This window comes from Scyliorhinus torazame, chromosome 3, assembly GCF_047496885.1.
Source record: "Scyliorhinus torazame isolate Kashiwa2021f chromosome 3, sScyTor2.1, whole genome shotgun sequence".
NCBI classification, from domain to species: Eukaryota; Metazoa; Chordata; class Chondrichthyes; order Carcharhiniformes; family Scyliorhinidae; genus Scyliorhinus; species Scyliorhinus torazame.
In genome coordinates this window covers 20,212,637-20,240,351 of record NC_092709.1, presented here as the reverse complement: position 1 = coordinate 20,240,351, position 27,715 = coordinate 20,212,637, and positions in this window count along the sequence as shown.

The following is a 27,715-nucleotide window of genomic DNA, read 5'->3' as shown; positions in this document are numbered from 1 at the left end:
AAATTAACATTCATTTTAAGGTACTTAACCAGCAATGGTGAAGTTGTAGAGCGATTTATTTTTCTTGTCCAGCTATAATCCCACATATCTGAGTGTCCAGAAACAACAGTTTTGGAAGTCATTGCAAATTTAGGTTTGGACATCAAATATTGTGGTAAGCAGAGCTTCGATAATGCTACAAATATGGCAGGAAAATATCCTGGTCTACAAGCAAGACTGAACAAGGCAAGCCCCTATGCATTATTCATCCCATGTTCTGTCACTCATTGAATTTAACATGAAATACTGCAGTTGAATCCTGTGCAGGAGCTGTACATTTTTTTGACTTTGTTCAAAATGTGTATGCCTTTTTTTCGGTTTCCACGCATCGATGTAATATGCTGCAATCATGCTTGGAGCAGGCAAATGAAAAACATTTGCCGGTCAAAAGAATTTGCGACTCCAGGTGGTCCATCCATGCAGATGCTGTCTTGGATTTGAAAATGAACTTTGCTGATATAAAGAAAACCTTATCAGACATGGCCGCATCAAATTCAGAAAAAACACATGTGAAAACTGAAGCAAAATCCTGAGGAGAGAAGTTTGAAAAGTATGATATTGCTGTTTTTACCCTTTTGTGGAACCGTCTACTTCAAAGAATTAATGCAAAATGTTGGTACAACTTTATTGAATGCTCACAATTGTTAGCCTCAGTTATACGTTTTGTCATGGAAGTTCGAAATGACTATAGCTCGGTAGAAGCAAAGGCTTAACAAAAAATTTGATGAGAAGCAGGAAGCTTTGATGAAACTAGAGATAACAAAATCACTTTAAAAGGGAAAGAGAAAATCATTGTTGAGACTGTCAATGTTCTTTGTGACACAATAATGGTGCAATTGCAGAGTATAAATGAATCTCTGAAGAAAACTTGATTTATTTTGCGTGCGTTTCGACAGAAGTTTGGATGAGAATTTTAAAAGCCCCTGCAGTAAGAAATTAAGTGAATTTTACTGGGAGGACATAGACACAAATCCTTTTGAAGGTGAAGTGAAACAATTCATTCATTTAATCGATAATGATGAGCTCTGTGCTTCGAGATCACCAGCTGTTTTGTACAGACTTGTGCGTGATGATTTGTAGGGAACCTTTTCAACATGGAAACCATTCTGAAAATATTTCTAACAATACATGTCACTAGTAAATGTTTTTTTCGTATTGAAAAGGAATTAAAAATTATTAATAAAGCACGATAAGTCAGGAACATTTGACAAGTTCAGCAGTATTGACGATTAAAAGTGCGTCTTTACAGGGTTTTACCTATGATGAGATAATTGATAATTTTGTGAAGAAGAAGTATAGAAAAAAATCTAAGTTGTCGCGCCAACTAGGGAAAAGAAAGAAAATCTTCAAAAATGTATCAGTCTTCCATATTCTCTTGCATAAATTCTGTTTTTCAAAATGGAACATTCCTGGTCTGACATAGAACCATAAAATCCCTACAGTGCAGAAGTAGGCCATTCAACCCATCAAGTCTGCGCCTACCCCCTGAAAAAGCACTCCATCTCGGCCCACTTCCCCACCCTTTCCCTGTAACCCCATCTAACCTGCATATCTTTGGACACTAAGGGACAATTGATCATGGCCAGTCCACCTAACCTGCACATCTTTGGACTGAGGGAGGAAACTGGAGCACCCGGAGGAAACCCACGCAGACACGGGGAGAACGTGCAAACTCCGCACAGTCACCCAAGGTTGAAATTGAAGCTGGGTCCCTGGCGCTGTGAGGCAGCAGTGCTAACCACTGTGCCACTGTGCCATCCATGTAATGGCTGAAGCGGATAGTACTAGCCACCATCGCTCTCAAGACTGGCATTCAGAAAATCTCTTCGAGGACAAAGAATGGAATCCTGCAGACTGAGCCATTGATATTGAACTTGCATTCCCTGGGCACACCACTCATGTGAATTTACGGCAATAGCCGCTTTGATTTTGTGAGAGGGAATGAGAAGTTAACATTTGAAACTGAACGAGACTCTGTGAAATGTACCGAACGGCAGCGTATGCATCTGGATCCTGCACTGGACTGACTCATTCTGTCCTGCGGTGACCTTTTCTGCAGTGATGTCATGGGCAGATATTTCCATCTCGTTGCTCATCAGCAGGTTCCATGTCTGTCCGCCTCAAGACACACATCGCAATATTGACCATTTTTACCATCATGCTGACAAGAGGTAAGGTTGGATTTCAATTCGACAATTATTCACACAGGCTGTTTTTACAAGTTAAAAAGCACTAAAGCAGTTAACCAGTGATCAATTTGTGTGCTTTTGTGGCCTGCGCATTTTCATTCTGTGCGGACGAGGGTGGGTGTGGTCACGAGGGGTGTGATGTCATTGGGGGGAGGGGTGTGATGTCAATGGGGGGAGGGGTATGACATCATTGGGGAGGGGTATGACGTCATTGGGGGAGGGGCCGGAAATGAAGGTGAGTGCAGGGCCCCACTGGCTCTGGTTAGACCCCATTTAGAATATTGCAGCCGGTCCTGGGCACTGCACCACAGCAAGAATAAATTCAAGTTGGAGGGAATGCAGCTAAGGTTCTCTAAAATAATGCCTGAGCTAAAAATGTTAAATTATGAGAATAAGCTCCATTGGCTAGGCTTCTGTTCCTTTGAGCATAGACGATCAAACTCATCTGAACAAGTCATTTAAAATAGTTAAAATAATTGAAATGGTAGAGAGTAACTCAGCAGGTTGGAGAGCAGATTGTTAGGCACTGGTCCACACCTTTGATGGCAGCAGTAGGAGCTTCCAATTGAAGTTGAGAAATTGACCTTCAGACAACGCATGGTGGTTGGATCTACAAGTATACTATGGGCGAAGAACTTTCCATTCCACATGGGCTATATCATGACTGGGAGAACAGTCAGAGGTGACACAGAGCTGGGGGATGGGGTGGGGAGGGTGGAGGGGAAGAAGGGCTCTCAACAGGAGGCTTATCCACCCAGGAAGTTCGGGAGCAATTCTCCTTCCTGAACCTCAGCGAGAAACAATGCATGCACTATTTGTGCTTCAGTAAAGATGTGATCATTAAAATTTGCCATCTTCTGCAGTCACATCTGGAATCTTAACGCGGGGCAAGGATGGCATTGCCAGTGATTGTGAAAGTGACTGTTCCCATAAACATTCATGCCCTGGGCTCTTCTAGGCTGCAGCAAGCAATATTTGCAACATTATCTAGGTAGTCATCTGTGTTGAATAAGGGAGGTCACTGAGTCTCTTTTTGCAAAGAGAGCTGAATACATTTCATTCAGCCTTGTCAGAAAGAGAACTCAGGCAGAGTGAACATGTGGTTTTGCATGTTTGCAGCGCCTCACTCCATACTCTCCAATTGATCTCCCCTTCCAACTCCCCTTCCCATTTCTCCTTGATCTTCACCACCCACTCACCTCCCTACCCCCCTCCCCCCCAGCCACTTGTATATATCCCCAATATCTCCAATTATTCCCTCCCCTTCCACACCCGGAAGCAGCAGTTGCACCAGCAGGGTATATCCCAGCAACCGAGGGAAGCCAGGTCCCGCCGATATGGACCTTGTCGTGCAAACCTTCTGTGCAAAGTCCCTAACCTGCAGATACCTGAACTCACTCGCCCTCGGCAGCTCCCCCAGACTGGCGAACCCTTTCTCCAAATACAGAACCCTCACCTTGGCCGGCCCCACTTCCCTCCACCCCCGATATACATTATCCCCCCCCCCCGGCTCAACCCCATGATTCTCGCACAGCGGCGTTAGCACCGACATCCCTTCCACCCGAAAATGTCTCCTCAGCTGATTCTATATCTTCACCGTGGACTGCTCCACCAGGCTCCCTGAATACCTACTCGGAGCTATTGGCAACGCTGCCGCCACCATACCCCTCAAACTAGGCCCCTCACAAGATTCCTCCTCCTTCCTAACCCACTCTACCCCTTCTCCTTCCCACCACCGCCGCACCTTGTCCACATTCACCACCTAATAATAATGAAGCAAGTTCAGCAACGCCAATCCCTCCTGCTACCTCTGTAGCAGCGTCCTCCCCACCCTCGGCGCCTTCCCCACCAAATAAAGTCGTAAATGATCGTGTCCAATTTCTGAAAAAAGACCTTTGGTATAAATATCGGGAGTGCCTGAAAAAGAAACAAGAACCTAGGCACAATATTCATTTTCACCATTTGGACCCTCCCTGCCAACGTCAACTGCAGTGTATCCCACATCTTAAGATCCTGCCTGGCTTCCTCCTCCAGTTTCGTTAAGTTCCACTTATGGAGCCCCATCCATGCCCTCGCTACCTGGATTCCCAAATACCTAACCCTATCCCTCACTACCTTAAATGGCATCCTCTCTAAATGTGCCCGCTGTCCCAGCTCATTCACCGGGAAAACCTCGGATGGGATTCTCCGACCCCCCCCCCGCGCCGGGTGGGAGAATCGCCGGGGGGGGGGGGGGGGCGGCGTGAATCCCTCCCCGCCGCTCCGGCGTCAGTTGCCGAATTCTCCGGTGCCGGTTTTCGGACGGGGTCGGGAGCGCGCCGCGTCAGTCGGGGCCATTGGCAGCGGCCCCCCCCCCGGCAATTCTCCGGGCCCAATGGGCCGAGCGGCCACCCGTTTTTGGCCAGTCCCGCCGGCGTGAAATAGACAAAGTCCATACCGGGGTTAGGGTTAGGCCTGCCTCTTTGCTTCCTCCACCTGGGGAAAGTCCAGCTCATCCAGAAACCGCCCCAAGTCTCCCCCTCCGGGTCCGCCTTGTACAGTCCCAGGTAATACTCCCTAAGCACCTCGTTCGTTTAAAACCCTCAAAACTGAAAAGGCACTTGAAGGCTAAACATGGGGAGCTGGAGAACAAACCTCTAGGTTTTATTCAAAGGTTGCAGAGAGAACTGAAATCATCAGCTGATGTCCTTAGAATTGAATAACACAGCACAATTAGCCTCTTTCATGGTAGCTTACCGTGCAGGTAAAGAGAAAATTCCCCACACTGTAGCAGAGAGATGAATTCTCCTTGCAGTATTAGACATGGCTCACACAGTCCTAAATGACAGATCTGCTGAAAACCTGCAATGCATTCCGCTTAGTGATAATATAGTGGCTCACGGGATTTTTGATATTGCTGAGAATTTAGTACAGTTTATTTCTCGTTTAAAGTCAGCACAGGAGTTCTCAATGCAATCATTCTCAACGGATGAAAGTACAGACATTTCAGATTGTGCAACCTTGCTTGTTTACGTTCGGTATGTTTGGCACAACAAATTTGATGGCAATTGCGCTGCTGCTTGACATTACCAACCAGCACGACTGGCACACAGATCTTTGAAACATTGAACTGTTACGTGGTTGAAAAGTGCAGGCTCGACTGGGTTCATTGCAGAGGAATCACAAGTGATGGGGCAGCCAACATGATGGGGACAAGCGGAGAAGCTATCAAAAAGGCTAAGTCGGCAGATGGTCAGGACATTGTCTGGAATCATTGCTTTATTCCCTGTAAGAAGTCTTACAACACCAGGTTAAAGTCCAACAGGTTTATTTGGAATCACGGGCTTTCGGAGCATAGCTCCTTTCTCAGGTGTGTCTTTATTCATTGTGGCATCGAAAGGAATTCCATCGCATCTTGAAATGGTGTTGAAAGAAATTGTGAAAGTTGTGAATTTCATTTATCGCAACACACTCAATACCAAGCTTTTCAAGGCTCTGTGTTCCAATATGGGATTCAAGCACACACATTTATTGTTCCACACAAAAGTATGTTGGCTGTCAAGGGATCGGGTGCATGGCAGAGTTTACAAACTGAGGTATGAAATCCATACTTTCCTCCGTGAGAAATCATTCCCTCGGTCTAATTTGTTTGATGATGGATATTTGATGATGATTGGTTTCGGCACAATGAAGAATTGATGCTTTCCCAAAGTGATTGAATGTTTGGCTGGTGCAAGCATAAAACCAAAACGATTGCATGCTCCCCACACATGCTACAACACATTGAAGCAAACAGTGTTAATGAGGGAACTGTCAATAGACTAATAAGCCTTATTCAGTCGTATCTGGCTGTGCTGATGAACAGTTTTTGTCACTACTTTCCAGAGAGGAAATTTCATATTTTGAAAGAGAAGAGACGGGTGAAAAATCCCTTTGAGTTTGAGAGCCCAGAGTCAGTTGTTAACTCATAGCTGACTCCAAATGATGAGACTGAGCTGCTGCACTTGACTTGTGACAGCACATTAAAAACACGCCACAAATCCATGAGATTGTCAGCTTTCTGGAGTAGCATCTCCCTGGAGTATCCAGTGCTGAGTAAAACAAGCATTTTGTTGCTGTTGCCCTTCATGGCGACCTGTGTGAACGAGGTTGGATTTTCCGTTCTGACAAGGATGAAGACGACACAAAGAGGAAGGTTGAACTCTACACCTGATATGCGCATTGCCCTCTGCTCCTGTGAACTTGACTGGAGTGAGATTGTGACGTCAAAGCAGGCTCACCTGTCACATTGAAGATAAGTGAACCTGGCGTATGTCACGAAGGTTGGCCGGTGTGGGTCACGAAGGTCTGCCAGCGTGAAGTTTAAAAAACACTGTTCTAGGCTATTCACCTGATCCACTCCATGCAGCCGTGAGTGCACATTCTGATTACTCTCTGACATTATATATCTCATATGAAACCACTTAACAAAATGCAAGTAATTTCACTCTGTGCACCATGCTCTTGGATCTCTCTATGGTATAAATATATGGGAAATTAAGCTTGTTCTGTTCCAAACATGATTGCAGATGTTTTAAAATTAGGTTTATAAACCACTTTTAAAAGGGGTTTTGTTAAATGCCTGCTGATGCGCACAAAGTTTAGACTTCAATATACTGGGGAGACCTGGAAATGATTACAAAAAACTAATCTAATCAAAGGACTTAAACCATATCTCATTATCTAAAAGAGAAAATCTTAAATGGTTTATTAATGTAATTTTTGAATTGAGATTACATCACAGACTATAAATTGTTCTTTTAAACAGAGTTTTTGACTTGTTTTCGGCCTATCAATGTACAGACAACATGGGCGAAATTCTCTAGTATCGGCACGATGTCCGCCGACCGGCGCCAAAAACGGCGTAAATCAGTCGGGCATTGCGACGCTCCAAAGGTGTGGAATCCTCCGCATCTTGGGGGGCCGAGGCCTAACCTTGAGGGGTTAGGCCCGTGCCGGACTGGTTTCTGCCCCGCCAGCTGGCGGAAGTGCCACGCCAGCTGGCACGGAAATGGCATTGCCGGGCGGCGCATGCGTGGGAGCGTTAGCGGCCGCTCACGGCATCCTCGCGCATGCGCAGTGGAGGGAGTCTCTTCCGCCTCCGCCATGGTGGAGACCGTGGCGAAGGCAGAAGGAAAAGAGTGCCCCCACGGCACAGGCCTGTCCGCGGATCAGATGGCCCCGATCGCGGGCCAGGCCACCGTGGGGGCACCCCCCGGGGCCAGATCGCCCCCCCCCCCCCCCCCCAGGACCCCGGAGCCCACCCGCGCCGCCTTGTCCCGCCGGTAAGGTAGGTGGTTTAATCCACGCCGGCGGGACAGGCATTCTAGCAGCGGGACTTTGGCCCATCCAAGCTGGGGAATCGCGGGGGGGGGGGGCCCGCCAACCGGCGCAGCGCGATTCCCGCCCCCGCCGAATCTCCGGTGCCGGAGAATTCGGCAACCGGCAGGGGCGGGATTCACGCCAGCCCCCGGCGATTCTCCGACCCGGCGGGGGGTCGGAGAATCTCGCCCCATATCCCAACGGCCATATAAGCTAGTTTTAAAGTCGTTTACCTACAAGAACTTTATGTAACCTTTTAATATCTATTATTTACAAATTACCTTTGTATAGGACAACTAACCCAAATTACCTCAGACTAGCAGCATAAAGATAAGCTGAGTTTGAAGTAGCCTTTCCTTGTATTTTGCTTCTGTCTGTATGTGGGTAACATAGAAACACCAATTAACCATGACCATCTGGGGGCGACAGGTGACGGGGATGGGAACATTCAAAAAGCTCCAGGACAAAACAGCACACTTGATTGGCACTCCATCCGCCAATTTAACCATTCAGGCCTCCGTCACCGAGGCACAGTGGCAGCATCTGGGGACAAGAATGCGCAGCAGCAACTCACCCAGGCTCCTGTAATCAAAGTCAAGCAGATCAAGACAGCCCCACGCTGCCACCTGGGGGAAAACCTTGTTTGCAGATTCTTTTGCAGACCATCACTCTGTTAATGTCGTCGGGGGAACCACATCAGCACGACCGAAGTGCAGCTTTTTGAGCGCACTGCTGTAATTGATGCCAGGGCTGCCATACTGTTGATCCCCCCGCCTCCCACCTCACCTCCCCAAATTCTTTGCAGGGTCCGCTTGGTGCCTGGTTCGTCCCGCACAATCTCAAATTGTGCGCCCTGTTCTCTTACAATTGTCAAGGCAAACATACCCTAAATTAATTCCTCGCTCGCAGTGGTAATTTCAATGGTATGCAAAGTAGTGGATTTGGGTAATCCCCATAGGGGCGATGAATTTCCAGTTCCCAGGACTATTTTGTGGCCATTCCCCTCTACGCTGGGATGGAAGATTTGCAGACAACAATGACCAATAAATCACATTCCCTTGTTACTGAATGCAATTCATTCACAATCACATTCTGATTTCTACCAGAAAATTAATGTCGAGTGTCATGATATCCACATCAGCATATCAGGGTGCAATCACACACACACTGATGGACAGGCAGTTGGACCAACCAGCACACACACAACATCGCAGCCATTCACCAGTGAGAGCACACGCACTATAAAACAGGGAACACCACAGTTCCCGCTCTTTTCTATCAGGAGATAGCTCAGAGCACAGAGCTCACAGCGTGCCACTCAGACATACACCATATGCTGAGTGCCTCACTAAGATAGTGATAGGGCTGGGTCCACAGGTTAGCTGGTGAAGCACGAACCTAAGTCAGCAGTTATTGTTGTCGGTGTTTAAGACAATAAAACAGAGTTGTACCATCTACAGCCGTGTTGGATCATTTGTCCATCGGAACACCCAACACGACATCGAGCAGTTTGATACTGGACATTACTACCTGTTCCTAGATACCCTTCATCATCCGGAGCAGAGTTTGTTTGGTATCATATCACTGCTCAAACACTGCCAAAAAGGAATACTTGGAAAACATATTTAAAAGCTCTATAACCCCGCTAGTTAGGCCATCAGCATATCCATCCAGAATTAATTTGGAGTACCGATTGGGCAGAATTCAATTGGTACTTAAATGATTCCAGGGTTTTCATTTCCATTATGTACAGATCAATCTGTATGTAAAGAAATAGGTAAATAAATCCTAAATCTATCTTTTAAATGGACGGCATGGTAACATTGGTAGTTAGCACTGCTGTTTCACAGCTCCAGGGTCGCAGGTTCGATTCCCGGCTCGGGTCACTGTCTGTGAGGAGTCTGCACGTTCTCCCCGTGTGTGCGTGGGTTTCCTCCGGGTGCACCGGTTTCCTCCCACAGTCCAAAGATGTGCAGGTTAGGTGGATTGACCATGCTAAATTGCCCTCAGTGTCCAAAAGGTTAGGTAGGGTTACTGGGTTAAGGGGATAGGGTGGAGGTGTGGGCTTCAGTAGGGTGCCCTTTCCAAGGGCCGGTGCAGACTCGATGGACCGAATGGCCTCCTTCTGCACTGTAAATTCTACGATCTATGATCTATGATACTTTTGACCGACTTCCGGTTGCGGCTATGCGGAGCTAAGCCGTGCGATTCGGCAGCTCCTGCTACCACGGACTTTCGGGCTCGCTAGAGGAGCCCCAACGGAACTTTTTTTTGACGCAACCCGTGGGGAAGGGAAGAGAGAGGTCCCCCACCAACTTCAATGAAACGGATTGGGAGTGCAACGGCCAAAAAAGCAGCACTGGAGCAACGGGAGAAGCGAGGGGAAAAAACAAAATGGCGGTGGCCAGGGACAAAGGGGAGCTGCAGGAGTTCATCAAGGAGCAGCTTCGAGGAGCAGCGCGAGGAGATGCGCAAGGAGATTTTGGCGCCTATGCTTTCGGCAATTGAAGGACTCGGGATCACGAAGTTAAGATCCAGGAGGTACAGAAAAGAGTCAGTCAGAACGAGGACGAACTCGTGGGCCTGGCGGTGAGAGTGGAGCAGAATGAGGCGCTACACAAGAGGTGGGTGGGAAGACTCGAAGACCTGGAGAACAGGTCGAGGAGAAAGAATCTGCGGATCCTGGGTCTCCCTGAGGGAGTGGAGGGGGCTGATGCCGGGGCATACGCGAGCACGATGCTCAAGGCGATGATGGGCACGAAGGCCCCTTCGAGGCCGCTGGAGTTGGACGGGGCACATCGGGTGCTGGCGAGGAAGCCCCAGGCAAATGAGCCGCCAAGGGCGATGGTGGTGAGGTTTCACCGGTTCACGGACAGAGAGTGGGTCCTGAGATGGGCTAAGAAGGAGCGGAGCAGTAAGTGGGACAATGCAGAGATCCGAATATACCCGGACTGGAGCACGGAGGTTGCAAAGCGGAGAGCGGGTTTCAACCGGGCCAAAGCGGCGTTGTACCGGAAAGAAGTGAAATTCGGAATGCTGCAGCCAGCGCGACTGTGGGTCACATACAAGGGCCAATACTATTACTTTGAAACGCCTGAAGAGACATGGACCTTTGTACAAGCCGAAAAGTTGGACTCTAACTGAGGGTTTGAGAGGGTAGGGGGGACGTTTGAGGTTTGATGTGTGATGGTTGTTGTATATAGGGGGTCAATCACACGCAGGAAATGTTACATGGGCTGGGGGAGAGAGACAAGGCCGCGACAGGAGCTGCGCCAGAGGGGGCGGAGCGGGCTTTGGAAAGCGCGGAGTTTTTTCCCGCGCGCGGGAACAAAGGCGGGAAGGGGAACAAAGGAATGCATATTGATTGGGAGACTCACACACGGGGAGGTCAATGGGACGGCGGGGGAAGCCGGGGTCAGCAGGCGTCAGCTGACTTACGGGAGTGACATGGGGGGAGCAAAAAAGCTAGACGGGGTCTAGCAGGGGGGGGGGGGGTGGGGGGGAAGGGTTGCTGCTGCACTGGCCGAAAGGGAATGGGACACAGAAGAGGTGGTCGGGACGGGGGTCCCCCGCCTGGGGGACTGGAGGGTGAGGGAGGCGTGGACACGGGACTGCTGGAGATAGGAGGCCTGATAATGGGAGGGGACTTCAATACAGTGTTGGATCCAGCACTGGACCGCTCCAAATCAAGGACTGGAAAGAGGCCGGCGGCGGCCAAGGTACTTAGGGGTTTATGGATCAGGTGGGGGGAGTGGACCTATAGCGGTTTGCAAGGCCGCAGGCTAGGGAATTTTCTTTCTTCTCCCATGTACACAAAGCCTACTCCCGGATAGATTTTTTTGTTCTGGGTAGGGCGCTCATCCCGAGGGTGGAGGGGACGGAATATTCGGCCATAGTAGTTTCGGACCATGCCCCGCATTGGGTGGAACTGGAGCTGGGAGAGGAGAGGGACCAACGTCCGTTGTGACGGCTGGATGTGGGACTGCTGGCGGACGAGGTGGTGTGTGGGAAGGTGAGGGGGTGTATCGAAAGGTACTTGGAGGCCAACGACAACGGGGAGGTGCGGGTGGGGGTGGTATGGGAGGCGTTGAAGGCGGTGATCAGGGGAGAGCTAATCTCCATTCGGGCTCATAGGGAGAAGACAGAGGGTATGGAAAGGGAGAGGTTAGTGGGGGAGGTTTTGAGAGTGGACAGGAGATACGCAGAGGCCCCGGAGGAAAGATTACTTGGGGAAAAACGACGGCTCCAGACGGAGTTTGACCTGTTGACCACAGGGAAGGCGGAGGCACAGTGGAGGAAAGTGCAGGGGGCGACCTACGAGTATGGGGAAAAGGCTAGTCGGATGCTGGCACACCAGCTCCGTAAGAGGATGGCAGCGAGGGAAATAGGGGGAGTCAAAGATGGAAGGGGAGCCACGGTTCGGAGGGCGACGAAGATTAACGAGGTATTTAAGGCCTTTTATGAAGAGCTGTACAGATCCCAGCCCCCAGCGGGGGAAGAGGGGATGAGACGATTCCTAGATCCACTGAGATTCCCGAGGGTGGATGAGCAAGAGGTGGCTGGTTTGGGGGCACCAATTGGGTTGGAGGAGCTGAGCAAGGGTTTGGGGAGTATGCAGGCGGGGAAGGCCCCGGGACCGGACGGATTCCCGGTGGAGTTCTACAGGAAGTACGTGACCTGTTGGCCCCACTACTGGTGAGGACCTTTAATGAGGCAAGAGAGGAGGGGACCCTGCCCCTGACAATGTCGGAAGCGACAATTTCTTTGATCCTAAAGCGGGACAAGGACCCACTGCAATGTGGATCGTACAGGCCGATCTCGCTCCTCAATGTGGATGCGAAGTTGCTGGCAAAAGTGCTGGCCACGAGGATTGAGGACTTTGTCCCGGGGGTGATCCATGAAGACTAGACAGGATTCGTAAAGGGCAGGCAACTAAACACTAACGTGCAGCGGCTCATTTTCGGGCTATAAGCTCAATGTAGGGAAGAGTGAGCTCTTTGTATTACAGGCGGGGGACCAAGAAAGAGGGATAGGGGACCTACCGCTGAGGAGGGCGGAGGGGAGCTTTCGGTATCTGGGGATCCAGATAGCCAGGAGTTAGGGGACCCTACTTAAACTGAATCTGACGAGGTTGGTGGAGCAAATGGAGGAGGATGTCAAAAGATGGGACATGTTACCGCTCTCGCTGGCGGGTAGAGTGCAGTCGGTCTAAACGGTGGTCCTTCCGAGGTTTCTGTTTGTGTTTCAGTGCCTTCCCATCGTGATCACTAAGGCCTTTTTTAAGAGAGTAGGCAGGAGTATTATGGGGTTTGTGTGGGCGAATAAGACCCCGAGAGTAAGGAGAGGGTTCCTGGAACGCAGTAGAGACCGAGGAGGGTTGGCGCTCCCAAACCTGGGGAGCTACTACTGGGCAGCAAATGTGGCGATGATCCGCAAGTGGGTTATGGCGGGAGAGGGGGTAGCATGGAAGGGGATGGAGATGGCGTCCTGTAAAGGAACAAGCCTGGGGGCGTTGGTGACGGCACCGCTGCCGCTCTCGCCGACAAAGTATACCACAAGCCAGGTGGTGGCGGCAACGCTAAGGATCTGGGGCCAGTGGAGATGGCACCGGGGTGCAATGGGAGCATCGGTGTGGTCCCCGATCAGGGGTAACCACCGGTTTGTCCCGGGGAAGATGGACGGAGGTTCCAGAGCTGGCATCGGGCGGGGATTGGAAGAATGGGGGACCTGTTCATTGACGGGACGTTTGCGATGTTGGAGGAGAAGTTTGAGTTACCCCCGAGAAATGCCTTTAGATAGAGGCAGGTGAGGGCTTTTGTGAGGCGACAGGTGAGGGAAATCCCGTTGCTCCCGGCACAAGAAGTTCAAGATAGGGTGATCTCGGGTGTATTGGTCGGGGAGCGCAAGGTGTCGGAAATACACGAGGAGTTGAAAGAAGAGGGGGAAGCGCTGGTAGAAGAGTTGAAGGGTAAATGGGAGGAGGAGCTGGGGAAGGAGATCGAGGAAGGTCTGTGGGCTGATGCCCTAGGGAGGGATAATTCCTCCTCCTCGTGTGCCAGGCTCAGCTTGATACAATTTAAGGTGGTTCACAGAGCGCACTTGACGGGGGCGAGGCTGAGTAGGTTCTTTGGGGTGGAGGACAGATGTGGAAGGTGCTCAGGGAGCCCGGCGAACCATGTCCATATGTTTTGGTCATGCCCGGCACTGGAGAGGTTCTGGAGAGGAATGGCGGGAGCAATGTCTCAGGTGGTGAAAGTCCGGGTCAAGCCAAGCTGGGGGCTAGCAATATTTGGAGTAGTGGACGAACCGGGAGTGCAGGAGGCGAAAGAGGCCAGCATTCTGGCCTTTGCGTCCCTAGTAGCCCGGCGAAGGATCTTTCTAATGTGGAAGGAGGGAAAGCCCCCCAACCTGGAGGCCTGGATAAATGATATGGCTGGGTTCATAAAGTTGGAGAGGATTAAGTTTGCCTTGAGAGGGTCTGCGCAGGGGCTCTACAGGCGGTGGCAACCGTTCCTAGACTATCTCGCGGAGCGTTAGAGGAAGGTCGGTCAGCAGCAGCAACCTTGGGGGGGGGGGGGTGAACGTCCTGGGAGGGGGGGGGGAAAGCGGGGACTGCCTGGGAGGGTGGATGAGCAAGAGATAACATGAAGGGTTGGGGAAACTGGCACGTACGGGAGAGGGCCAGTGTACAAAGCTGTGTAAATATATCATTTTGCCATGTATATATCTTGCTCTGCGCGATTTCGTGTTTTTTTGTTACGGGGGGGTGGGGGGGGGGGGTTATTGTTTGTAAGGGAGAAAAATGTTGTTAAAAAAATTTTAATAAATATATATTCTTTTGAATGATACTTTTGACCCTTGCCCCTCTTTGGAAAACTTAATTTGAACTAAATTTCTGGATTAACCTTTTTGTGGAGTGTTGGGTTACATGGTAGAGCACTCTGGTTCTGAAACAATGCAGCTTCCAATTCAGAATGGGTAAACCTTGGCTCAGTGTTAACATTCTCACCTCTGAATCAGAAGGTTCTGGGTTAAAGTCCCATCCCAATGGCTTCAGTGCAGTGCTGAGGGAATGCGAGAGTGTCAGAGATGCTGGCTGTTCCCCACCAATCCCGATCGGGCGGAGAATCTTGTGTCATCCCAGAAACAGGGGGCTGGATTCTCCACAGCCCCGCGCCGAAATTGCGTTTGGCGGAGAATCGGCTTTTACGTGAGAATCGGCCCAGCGCCGCTCCGGCGATTCTCCGGGCCCTGGAGAATCGCTCGCCCGCGAATCAGGCCGCACGGCTGGGGGGCCATTGCCAGAGGCCCTCCCAACGATACTCCGATCCTGACCGGCTGATTTCCCGAGGGCGTGGTTCTAACCACGTCTGGCCAGTCGGTACTCTGTCCGCAGCCGCTGAGTAGGTTCTTTGGGGTGGAGGACAGATGTGGAAGGTGCTCAGGGAGCCCGGCGAACCATGTCCATATGTTTTGGTCATGCCCGGCACTGGAGAGGTTCTGGAGAGGAATGGCGGGAGCAATGTCTCAGGTGGTGAAAGTCCGGGTCAAGCCAAGCTGGGGGCTAGCAATATTTGGAGTAGTGGACGAACCGGGAGTGCAGGAGGCGAAAGAGGCCAGCATTCTGGCCTTTGCGTCCCTAGTAGCCCTAGTAACATATGGACATGGTGGGGGGGCCGGGGGATCCATCACCGGGGGGGGCCCTTATGGGTGGCCTGGGCAGCGATCGGGCGAGTCGGATGAGGCGGAGCGGGGCCGATCGGGGGGACCTTCTATCTTGGCGATGGTCCGCGGTCCGAGTCTGCCATGGCGCTCGCCGTAGCCGCTGGAGACCGCGCCATGCGCATGCGCGGACTCGGAACTGGAAGTGCGGGGGCCCGCAACCACAGACAAAGCTGCGTGAAGCTCCCCGGGTCCCTGTTAGCCCCCTGCAGGTAAGTGAATTGCTCTGTACTTTTTTCAGGAAAGCCTGGAGTAAAACGCCAGGTTTTTGCGCCGGCGTGGGGACATAACCCCATTTTTGGAGAATTCAGCCCAGGATTGGTGCCGGGCAGCAGACCAGTCCGCAGTCACCGCTTCTGTCCCGCCGGCCATAATGGGATTCCCGCCCACCGTCGGCGGGAACAAGCAAACAGTTCTTAATTACGGGCGGGAAGCTTGAATCTCCACTCCCCACCCCCACCCCCGCCTGTTATTCTCCGACCCCACAGCAGGTGTTGGCCCACTGGGCCCCAGTGGAGGTCAATGGGCTCATGTGCCCCCCCCCCCCTTGCCGCTGCCGGGTTGCTGAGGGAGGGTCCCCAGGAGCCCTGGGGGTTGGGTGGGCTCAGACTATGGGTAAGTGGTTGACCCTGGGTCTCTCCCCAGGGATGAGAATCCCGTGTCTGCCGCTTCTAGCCCTGGCCCCAACTCTCGGCATGATGATCTCAGGCAGCCCTCTGTTCAAAATCATCGTCCTGGTCTGACCTGTTTAAACTTTGAAGTGGCCTTCTCACTCTGAACTGCTCTTCCTCACATCTGCTCCCTCAGCCGCTGCATTTTGAAGTGTCTGAGCCTTCCTAGAAAGCCCACAACACTTAAAATGTCTTGAATCCTCTGAGATCCTTTGAAATGCTAAGCATTCAATCAATTTCACAGTGAAGTACCTTTAACTATTGATTGGCAGCTTAATGGTTTTAACACAGGTGCCAGGAGGTTTGTTTATTTATCTTTCCCTTCACGCTGGAATGCAGCTGAAGTACCCTCTATTGGTCCTAATGTTTATAAACATTCTTGTTCTGATGGACAGCTGCTGGCCACTTCAATTATGCTAAGCTTTCTCCAGTTAGAAAAGAGGAAATTAAAGAACAATCTCCCTTTGGCATTCAATGGCACTACCATTACTGAATCCCCACTAGCAGTGTCCTGGGGATACTGAACTGGAGGTTTGACACCATCCAGGGCCAGGCTGCCCACTTGAGTCTGCCTGGTGACCCCAGTCCAGAAATGCCTGGAGCTTCAGACCCAGAGCTGCGCTTGATCCAATTATGCTGCGATGTCCCAGATTTTCTGAGTCCATCTGATATTGCCTTAACTTGACGAAAGGTCAAGAAAAGTTTTCATTGCTGCAGCCTCAAGTCAATGCCTTCGAAGCAAGGCAAGAGCACAAAACCTTTTTTGCCAATCAGAGGGTTGCTGAGCGATTGGAGGCCCAGAGTTGAGAATTAAGAAAGAGAGCAGGAGAAGGAAGTGCATTTGTAGCACATTATGGATGGAAACCCACTCATCGAGATCACTACTTGATTTCTCCACAGCAATGATTGATAAATATATTCTTGTGTGTGATATTTCATCATAGAATTTACAGTGCAGAAGGAGGCCATTCGGCCCATCGAGTCTGCACCAGCTCTTGGAAAGAGCACTCTACCCAAGGTCAACACCTTCACCCTATCTCCATAACCCAGTAACCTCACCCAACACTAAGGGCAATTTTGGACACTAAGAGCAATTTATCATGGCCAATCCACATATTTGTGTGGCTGTGCGTATACCTGTGGCTGAGTAGAGGAAAATAAGATAAAAAGAGTCGGGTGGTCCTTGACCTGGGTTTGCAGAAGCCGTCAGTTTCACTTTCCCTTACTTGTTTGATGCTGTTATAGACAAAGATGCTCATGCGCCAAGGGTATAAATTTCCGATCCTCCTCTGCTTTGCGCCTACATGTCTTGGCCAGCAAGCCAAAACGCAGGCTTAAGAAATATAAATTGTGATAAACCTGTCCTGAAATTGCAGTCTATGTAATGGTCAGTATGTGCCTTATGCAGCATGGAGCTGGGTTGGATTGCGATGGGAAACCCTGTTAGGTTAACACTGTGCTGAGGAGTTTAATTTGTGTATTGCATACTGATTTGCCTGCATGATATGCATTCAGTGTGCGGCACGCAACAAATGGTTGTCTGAGGGTTTTGCACGGGCCAGAAGAAAAAGGTAGACAGGCTGCACTTTATATTCTTGGGTCATCTGCCAGCCTGCAGAGCGCTCGCTGTTGAATAGCCTTACCTTGGCAGCATTCTTAAATTCTATCTTCTTCCACAATTGTTTCCAGATTCTACTGGCACTGCACGCAGATTCGACCTCAATACAGCCAATGAAATTTTTGAAATGATGCCACCGTTGTCAGAAAGGAAACACAGCAGGCAATTTGCTCACAGCAAACTCCCAGAAATTGTTTTGTGGTCTGGGCGGAAGGATAAATATCGGCCAGGACACAGATCAGTCCTCTGCTCTCCCTTAAGTAGGTATCATGGAATCTTTTACATCCTCGAAATACCTGTACAGTTGTGCATTTTGGCTTCTGTATCAGATCCACTTTTCCCTTTCCACTGTCGCTTCACAGCTCCAGGGTCCCAGCTTCGATTCCCGGCTCGGGTCACTGTCTGTGCGGAGTCTACACGTTCTCCCCGTGTCTGCGTGGGTTCCCTCCGGGTGCTCCGGTTTCCTCCGTCAAGTCCCAAAAGCCGTGCTTGTTAGCTACATAGAATTTACGGTGCAGAAGGAGGCTATTCAGCCCATCGAGTCTGCACCGACCCACTTAAGCCCTCACTTCCACCCTATCCCCATAACCCCTCCTAACCTTTTTGGACACTAAGGGAAATTTAGCATGGCCAATCCACCTAACCCGCACACCTTTGGACTGTGGGAGGAAACCGGAGCACCCGGAGGAAACCCACACGGATACAGGGAGAACGTGCAAACTCCGCACAGACAGTGACCCAGCGGGGAATCGAACCTGGGACCCTGGCGCTGTGAAGTCACAGTGCTAGCCACGTGTGCTACCATGCTGCCCTGGTGAACGGGACATTCTGAATTCTCCCTCAGTGTACCCAAACAGGCAACTAGGGGCTTTTCACAGTAACTTCTCAGTGTTAACATAAGCCTACTTGTGACAATAATAAAGATTATTATAATTATAATCTCTGGCGCTCTCTTTTTATCCAGTCCTCCAGCCACCAGTTTCTGCCACCCAAACATCCTTCTGAAAATTGCTCCTTGGTGTTTGCCATTCTCGTGGGCATTACTATCCTGCCACTGACCCAGGCTTGCTTTCCTATCTGTACAGCCTCAGCCTGCCCAGGCTCCTATTCGACTGCCTTCAAGCTTCCAAAACTGGTCTCTGTGGGTGGTTCAAGCCTTCAGCCACCTCAGCCTCCTTCTCGGACACTTCCCTCCCTCAACCTCCCCCTCGCTATCCTCATGAATCACGCTTTGAGTGACCAATCCCAACTCTCGGGTTACCATCACCTGCCCACTTCAGGTGTCTCAATATCGGAGATGACTGGCAATGGCTCCAAACAGAGAACAAAGCGAACTTAGAGGGGGGTGTACGTCTGCGTTGCAATTCCACCAGGCCCGAAAGTTGGGTTAATGGCACCCTGTCGAAACAATTTAGGCTCCAGGAGTGAAACGGAAACCCGAGTTTAAAAATAGTTTCCAAACGTGTTGTGAGTTTCTGAGGGAAATTGGCTTGGGCGGAGCGCACTGCTCCATCTGGAATTCCGACATCACTAATAAAATTAAGTCAGCTCCCATTTTCAAAATTGTCTCTTCTTTCTGAGTTTGAAGTCGTTTCTCCCTCAAATCAATTTTATCTTCGAAATCAGACTGCCTGATCCCCAGTGAAAACAACTTATTTTCATAGATTCAACCAATCTGTTATTTATTTTCACCGCGGCACTCGGTACGCATCTTTGCTTCGTACTGAGATTTCGCCAAGTGTTTTTGGAAAGAGGGTGGGGGTGGGTAGGGGAGCATTGCTGAGAATTCACCGCAATGGATTGGATTGGATTGGATTTTGTTTAATGTCACGTGTACAATAAAAAGTGAAAAGTATTTTTCTGCGAGCGGCTCAAACAGATCATTAAGTACATGAAAATAAAATAAAATAAAAAGAAAATACATAATAGGGCAACACAAGGTACACAAAGTGCTGCACTATCAATTACGACGAGACGAGAGTAGAATGTAATCGAGGCTTTATTACACAGAGATGTGTGGCCTCCTACAGCTGCTGCCGAAATGGTTGCAGTTCGGAGAGCACACACATTTATACTCTGCCTATTGGGCGGAGCCAGCAGGCAGGGGTCTACCCCCGTATCTGTAGCACAGGGGCCTTACCGTAATACCCTCGTATGCAGTGCAGTATATACAATATAATACAACAGTGGTGACTACCACACAAAGTAAATACATAGACATCGGCATCGGGCGAAGCAGAGAGGGGTGCAGTATTGATCAGGTCAGTCCATAAGAGGGTCATTTAGGAGTCTGGCGCAGCAGCGGATAAGAAGCTGTTTTTGAATCTGTTCATGTGTGTTCTCAGACTTTTGTATCTCCTGCCCGATGGAAGAAGTTGGAAGAGTGGGTAAGCCGGTGTGAGGGGTCTTTGATTATGCTGCCCGCTTTCCCCAGACAGCGGGAGGTGTCGATAGAGTCAATAGATGGGAGGCGGGTTGTGTGATGGACTGGGCTGTGCTCACGACTCTCTGAAATTTCTTGCGGTCTTGGGTCAAGCAGTTGCCATACCAGGCTGTGATGCAGCCTGATAGGATGCTTTCTATGGTGCATCTGTAAATGTTGGCAAGCGTTAATGTGGACATTCCGAATTTCCTTAATTTGCTGAGGAAGTATAGGCGCTGTTGTGCTTTCTTGGTGGTAGCGTCAGCGTGGGTGGACCAGGACAGATTTTTGGTGATGTGCAATGTCATTGTAAACACAGATGGGCGCAATCTACTGGCCACGTTGCACCCGAAAAGCGTGCCACAGCGCAACATGGCCGGTAAATGCCGGGAGACCCCACTCCCGGGATCTATCCGGTTCGCCACGCCTTGCGAGATCTAACGTGGTCTCGTGAGACGTCACAATGTGAAGCCCGTCCATTATGTGCAGGGTCACCTTTGAACAAATCCACATATGAGAGCTGACTCTAATATGCATTCCTGAGATCTAACCAAGGCTTGGGATCTAACTCCCTCGCCTTGGAGACCTCGGACGAGCGCTGTTCAGTGTTGGTCTCCACAAATGGGGACCAGGTGGAATGGCACTCATGGGGGTGTCCCAGGGGATTGGAGGGCCCCAGATGCATACACTCTGGGCAGGGTGGTACCCTGGCATTGCTGGTGCTAGCTGGGCTTGACAGCCTGGCACCCTGGCAGTGGTACCTGGGTGCCAGCCTGGAACTGTCAAGGTGCCCAGGTGGCACTGCCAGCTGGCAGAGGTACTACCAGAGAGCCAGGCTGGCATTATTTGCTTGGCAGTGATTGGGCCGGGTGCCCTGTGCGGGTGTGGTCTGGGAACTCCCTTATAGTGACTTTGGGCTTGGGGGGAGGGGGTTCAGGGGTCGTGTAGGGACTTGGAAGATTGGGACGCCATTTAAAAGTGTTGTTCCAAGCTCTCGCTGCACTGAGGAGCTTCTTCATGCAGAAATTGTGGCTAAATGCGGCCCCATCAGGGCGTTCCTGCTGTGGCTCTGCATCTAACCAAAGTCACGTTAGATAGCATTGTGTTTCTCAGCGCTGTGAGTGCAGGGAGACACGCGGCTAAAAATGTGATTGTAGTTCCCATTTGGCTAGACCGCGCAATCCTCATGAGGCACCTTACCCAACACCTAAGCAGACGTTCTGGCTGCTCATTTGATACTTGTTGGCAGGTCCTGGCTGTGCGGAAATTGGCTCCCATTTATCCTGCGTTTGAAACAAAAAAATACGAGCTGCAAAACGTTTTGGACATCTTCAGCTGATGAAAGACATCTGCTACTTCGTTCTGGTTCCCTCTTTTGTAGCATTAAGGTAGCCGCGGTCATCCAGTCAAATTGTTAGCTTAGGAACCTGCCTGGGGGACTTTCGGAATGTTTTATGCAGCGCCAGCGATCCAAACAGTTGAGTTTTCCATTCCTTTGTCACTCTGAAATGAAATGAACTGAAAATGGCTTATTGTCACAAGTAGGCTTCAATGAAGTTACTGTGAAAAGCCCCTAGTCGCCACATTCCGGCACCTGTTCGGGGAGGCTGGTACGGGAATTGAACCGTGCTGCTGGCCTGCCTTGGTCTGCTTTAAAAGCCAGTGATTTAGCCCAGTGTGCTAAACAGCCCCTATCATAGAGTGAAGCATTCTGTTGATAGAGATGTGTCTTGCGGATTGCTGCATGTCGCCGGAGAGCATTGTGACAGCTGAAACTCGATTGTTCGAAATTACCCTGTTTAAAGTTTCTTCTTAAATATTTCTTTACTCTCCTCCTTTTTCGCATTTTCTCCCAAATTTACACCCGCCAACAACAAACAATAATCAGTAACAAATATGTCAATCCCCATATCAATAACAACGATCCCATCCTCCCACCAAACCCCAAACATTCGCCCACATGTTCACATAAATAACTGACAAAAAGGAATCAGGGATTACCCATAGTCACCATTAACACACACTCCCCCCCCCCAACTAATGTTCGATGTTATCCAGTTCTTGAAAGTGCATAATGAATAGTGCCCATGAATTTTAGAACCCTTCTGTCCTTCCCCTCAGTTTAAACTTAACCTTCTCAAGAGTCAAGAATTCCAGCAGGTCCCCCCGCCACGCCAGGGCACAGGGTGGAGAGGCTGCTCTCCAACCCATCAGGATCCGCCTTCGGGCGACCAACGAGGCGAAGGCTACAACATCTGCCTCCGCGCCCATTCTTTGATCTTCAATGATATGGGAATGTTTTTGCTACACACTTAATTGTCTTTAAAATGTACTGCAGGTGCCCAAGGCAGTCTGACTCCAGCAAAAAAACACCTGTTCATCTTCAAATTGGAGCTAGCAGTGAGAGAAAAGTAGAATTTTGACCAACTTTCTCCTGGTTTTAATTTGAAACTGGGTCACAAAGGTAAATGCAATGGGTTGAGTCCTTAAAAAAAACTGGCAAGCATTCTGAATTTTGTCTTGTCAACTGTGAGACCATAAAACATAGGAGCAGAAGTAGGCCATTCAGCCCATCGAATCTGCTCCGCCATTCAATGAGATCATGACCGATCTGATGTGATGACCCCACTTTCCCGCCTTATCCACATACCCTTGATTCCCTGTCTGATTAAAGATCTGTCTATCTCAGCCTTCAACATACGTAACGGCCCAGCCTCTTCACCTCTCTGCGGTAAAGAATTCCACAGATTCACCACCCTCTGAGAGAAGAAATTCCTCTTCATCTCCGTCTTAAATTATGCCCTCTGGTCCTCGACTCTCCCACAAGAGGAAACATCCTCTCAGCATCTACCTTGCCAAGCCCCCGAGAATCCTATAGATGCGATTAATGACTTTGTTGGGTCCGACTTGGTGTTGGGAGAAGGCCGTTGGACCTCGCGAGAGGCCTCTCGGAAGATTCACGACGCTCAAAACATCTTGCGAGATTCAACCATTAGGCTAATTTAAATATCCATCTGCCAGATTCTCAAAGTGCCCGTGACCTAACGGCCTCGCCTGGGAGACCTCACCTGGGCTTCGTTTAGTACTGGTCCACCAGACATAACGACATCTGGGGGTCTCCCACTGGAGAACCCTGAATGGTCAGGGACAGGACAGGACAGCACCCCTTCCACCTGGGCACATCCAGCCTTGGCACCTTGGTGCTGCCACACTGGCCCTGCTAGGGTGCCAGGGTATCAGTGCCAGGGTGCCCAGGTGTCAGGGAGGCACTTCCAAGGTTCGGGGCCGGAGCAGGGTATGAAGGGGGGAGGGGGCGGTGGTGGGGGTGAGGGTGGTTATCAAGGGGCCTCATATAGTTTTGAGGGGTGAAGGGTCTTGAAAAGGTGGGCGAAAGGGTTGATGGGGAGGCCTGAAAAGGGTGGCCCACAGCGACCCCACAGCGGGTGTCCTCACTGAGGGGAGGGGGGGGAGGCGGTATGCTCATGTGTGTAAGGGGTGACATTGCCCATGGGTGGGGGCTTGAGGGGCTTGAAGTGACCCTCTAGCTCACTTAGAGATTGAGTCACCCTTTCAAAATGGCGGCCTGATCTCTGAGGAGCCAGTCTCGCCGTCGACTTCAGCTCCCCACTGTTGAAAACATTTCTAAGTGTGGGCTAGACTAGGGAAAAGCTCCCCAAGGCCCAAAAAATGATTAGGTGTGGGTGAATAGGGGCGTGGATTTCACCCAAAAAGCCAACGGGAAACAACCCGTCAAACCCACCCAAAATGACACTTCGAAATGTTTCGGTTGAATTCTGCCCTATATGTCTCATTCTTCTAAACTCCAATGACTTCAGGCCCAACCTACTCAACCTCTCTTCGTACAAAAAATCCTTCCATGCCCTAGACTGGACTGCCTCCAATGCCAGCACATCTTTCTTTAGATAAGGGGGGCCAAAACTGTTCACAGTATTCCAGGTGTAGTCGAACTAGTAGCTTAGTTTTAGCAAGTATTCCCTATTTTTATACTCCATTCCCTTTGAAATAGGGATCAACATTTGCCTTCCCAATTACCTGCTGAATTTGCATACTCGCTTTTTTGATTTACACACAAAGAACCGCAAATCCCTCAGTGCTGCAGCTTTCTGCAATCTCTCCTTTATTCTGCCCACCCAAAGTGCATAACTTCACCTTGTCCAACATTATATTCCACCTGCTGAGTTTTTGCCCATTCACTTTGCCACTCTTCTTTCTTTTCCTGTCCTTTTTCTCTGATGCCACAGATGCCGAAGGTTTCCGGAGAGTGATTTAAGGGTTGGATGTCCTTTCATGCTGCTCGTAAATTCTCAGATTGTTCTGAGTCAAACAAAAAGCAGCTGTTGGGAAATTAAATTCAAATCCACCTCTTGGGCAATAAAAGGAAAAAAAAAACCTGGCATCTATGACTAGATCAAGTGTTTAAGATTGAGAGGCTGGTTACTGGGACAATGGACAACAACAAACTGACGCCAACAAAAAATGTTTTGTTGGTTTTATTAATTTATGTTTGGACAGTGTAGTGCGCGTGATATTTTTGTTTAAATGGAGAAACCGAGGTGAAGGATCCGTCACGTGGTCCACCAGCGGGGTTCCTGGAGCAGAAGAGAATTTGGCGTTAAATCATGGACACATTTTGTGACGATTAGACTTGCTTTGAAAAGCAGGTGGAAAGCAGGGAGGATTGAGGGAGGTCAGGGGATGAGCAGCAACGACTGGCAAAAAACTGGGGGGAATTTAACCCAAATTCTCCACATCGGCAAGGAATAAATACAATCCTGCTTTGTTGAAACCTTGACTTCTGTAAGTGATTGTTTTAAATGTGTTTTTATTCCTTCCATCGCGAGAATGAGGCGCATCCCAACCCAGTTAGGAATAAAAAAAGCTATTTGTCAATAAGTATTTGCCACAGGCATGGAAATAACAGCAGGAAATAAAGGACTTGGGTTTAACTAATAGTCAGTTTGGCTCAGTGGTGTGGTGCTTGTCTCCGAGTTGGAAGGTTTCAGATGAAATTTTAAAGCTAGGATGGTCTGCATTTCAGCTGGATGCAAAGTATCCCATGGCTCGATCTGGCGAAGAGCAGGGGCGTTCTCCACAGTGCCCTGGCCAACACTTATCCCTCAATCACACAGACCAAAGTTTGTGAGAGCCCTTTTTTACAAGGCTGATATATTTGCCTTAAAATAAGCAGCGATCGAAGTTCAAAAGTAATGCGTCGAGTGGAAGATGCTTTGGGAAATCCTACCAATCTGAAAAGTGCGTCATAAATCTAAGGCCTGTTCCGGTTGGTGCAGGATACTGGACAAGACCCCCAACTTTAGTTTGGATACCGGATGAGGGGGAGACTTCCGGAGGCAGCTCTCATTCAAGAACATCGACCGAGGAATTTTAACCCAAACCAACGGGCACCAAAAACATAGAAAATCCTCCAAATTAACCCCCATTTGACCGCACTGCCATCTAAGGTGGGAAAGGACCAGCCGCCGGGACAATGGCCAGCAGAGACGAGGGGAAGGACACCTCAGACTTGGTACAAGGAAGCAGAGGTGGAGGCACAGAACCGGCGAGGGTCGACCCTGCATATTTCCCAGCGCAGACCCGGGCGCTGATGGAACAAATGAAGTTGTGGTGATATGCATCACTGTAATACACAAGGGGTTAATGTAAATATACTACATCTAGGTTTATACTAGAGGGAGCACCGGAGACGTAATGACATGCAGACATACAGCTAATGAACACATAGAATAGGGCACGACCAATGGGCAGTCAAGGCACCCAGAGGTAACATTACCACAAGGGGGCATTTACACAACCCATATAAAAGGACAGGGCACACATGCTCTGCCTCTTTCCACAGGCGACACTTACCGAGAGTAGGACAGGGGCAGATCAGAAGCATCACACCCACCACGTGGCTTAGAGCAGACTGGTTAGTTAGACTGAGTTACTACAGCAAGATTAGCAAGAGAGTCGAACTCAAGTAGGAGAATTGTTAACTGTTCAATAAATGTGTTAAACCTATCTCCAAGTCTGAACCTTCCTTTGTCAAAGCATACATCAAGGAAGCAGCTTATGCTACACCAAGAAGCATAACACAACAGAAGTGTTTTGTCACCTCTGACTTCCAGAGACTAGTAAACAGGACAGTTTCATTCACGGCGATGAGCACAGTGACGGACCCAGAGGGGGCGGTGATTCATTATGGTCAGCAGGACCCTGGAAGGAGCCCTGGTTGCCTTGGTAAATATATACACCCCGAACTGAGATGATGCAGAGTTCATCAAAAAAACAATGGTCAAAATCCCTGACCAAGAACACCCACTGACTCATCATGGGGGGGGGGGGACTTTAAGTGCATATAGGACCCAACAGTAAACACATCCAACGCCAGGGCGAGAGCCATGACAGGAATGGCTCAAGAACTAAGCACTTTCAGGGAGTGGGGGATGTGGACCAGCGGAGATTCAACCACCCGAGGGATAGAACTTCTCCTTCTTCTCCCACGTGCACAAGGCATACTCGCAAATAGACTTTTTTGTTGTCGGGAAAATGGTGCTTCCAGGGGTAACAAAGGCAAAATACGGCGCGATTGTAATCTCCAACCATGTACCACATTACAGGAACGTGAGGTTGGAGAAGGGCAGGGACCAATGCCCCCCACCCCCTTGGAGGGGGAATACAGCTCTCCTAGCGAATCCTGCACAGAGATATCCCAAGCCATTGACGGTTATATAACCTACAAACAAAACAGGGAGGTCTCACCCTCCACGTTTTGGGAGGCACTGAAGACAGTGATCAGGAGGGAAATCATAGCGGACAGGGCCCTTAGGGACAGGAAAGAAAGGATCATTTCCATACTGGAGGTGGATCGGCTGTACCCCACGGTCCCAACTGTGGAACTGCCGGCAGAGAGGAAAAAGCTGCAAGTGGAATTTGACCTGCTCTCCATAGGGAATCAGAGATTAAGGGAGGACAGGGAACAGCGGCTGGAAGCACCGCCAGGGCTGGGCGAAACCGTGGAATGTATCAATTCCATGTAGTCAGGGAAAGCGCCAGGACTGGATGGGTTTCCTGGAGACTTTTACAAATAATTTGCAGCAGCGCTGGCCCCGCACCTGCGGGAGGTATTCAACAATTCACTGTCAAAGGGGGCCCTGCCGCCCACGTTGGCCCAGGCCTCCATCTCACTGATCCCCAAAAAGCACAAAGACCCGACAGAGTGTGGATCATACAGACCCATCTCTCTCCGAAACACTGATGCAAAAATTCTGGGGAAAGCTCTGACAAGGCACCTGGAGAGCTGCCTGCCAGAAATGATCATGGACGGTCAGAACGGCTTTGTCAGAGGCAGATGGCTAACAGTGAACATCAGACGCCTGCTGAATGTAATAATGACCCCATCCGGGGAGTGGACACCAGAGGTGGTCGTCTCCCTGAACCCTGAGAAAGCCTTCGATCGAGTAGAATGGAGGTACCTCACGGAGGTGCTTGAACGGTTTGTGTTTGGAACAGGGTTCACTGCGTGGGTGAGGTTCCTCTCCGGGCTCTTATGACGAGCGTGTGAATGAGCACCACCAGCTTTGAGCACTTTTGGCTGCATAGGGGAACGAGGCCGGGGTGATTGCTGTACCCTCCTCTGTGTTCGAACTGGCCATCGAGCCACTGGCCATTGCCCTTAGATTGGCAGAGAGGT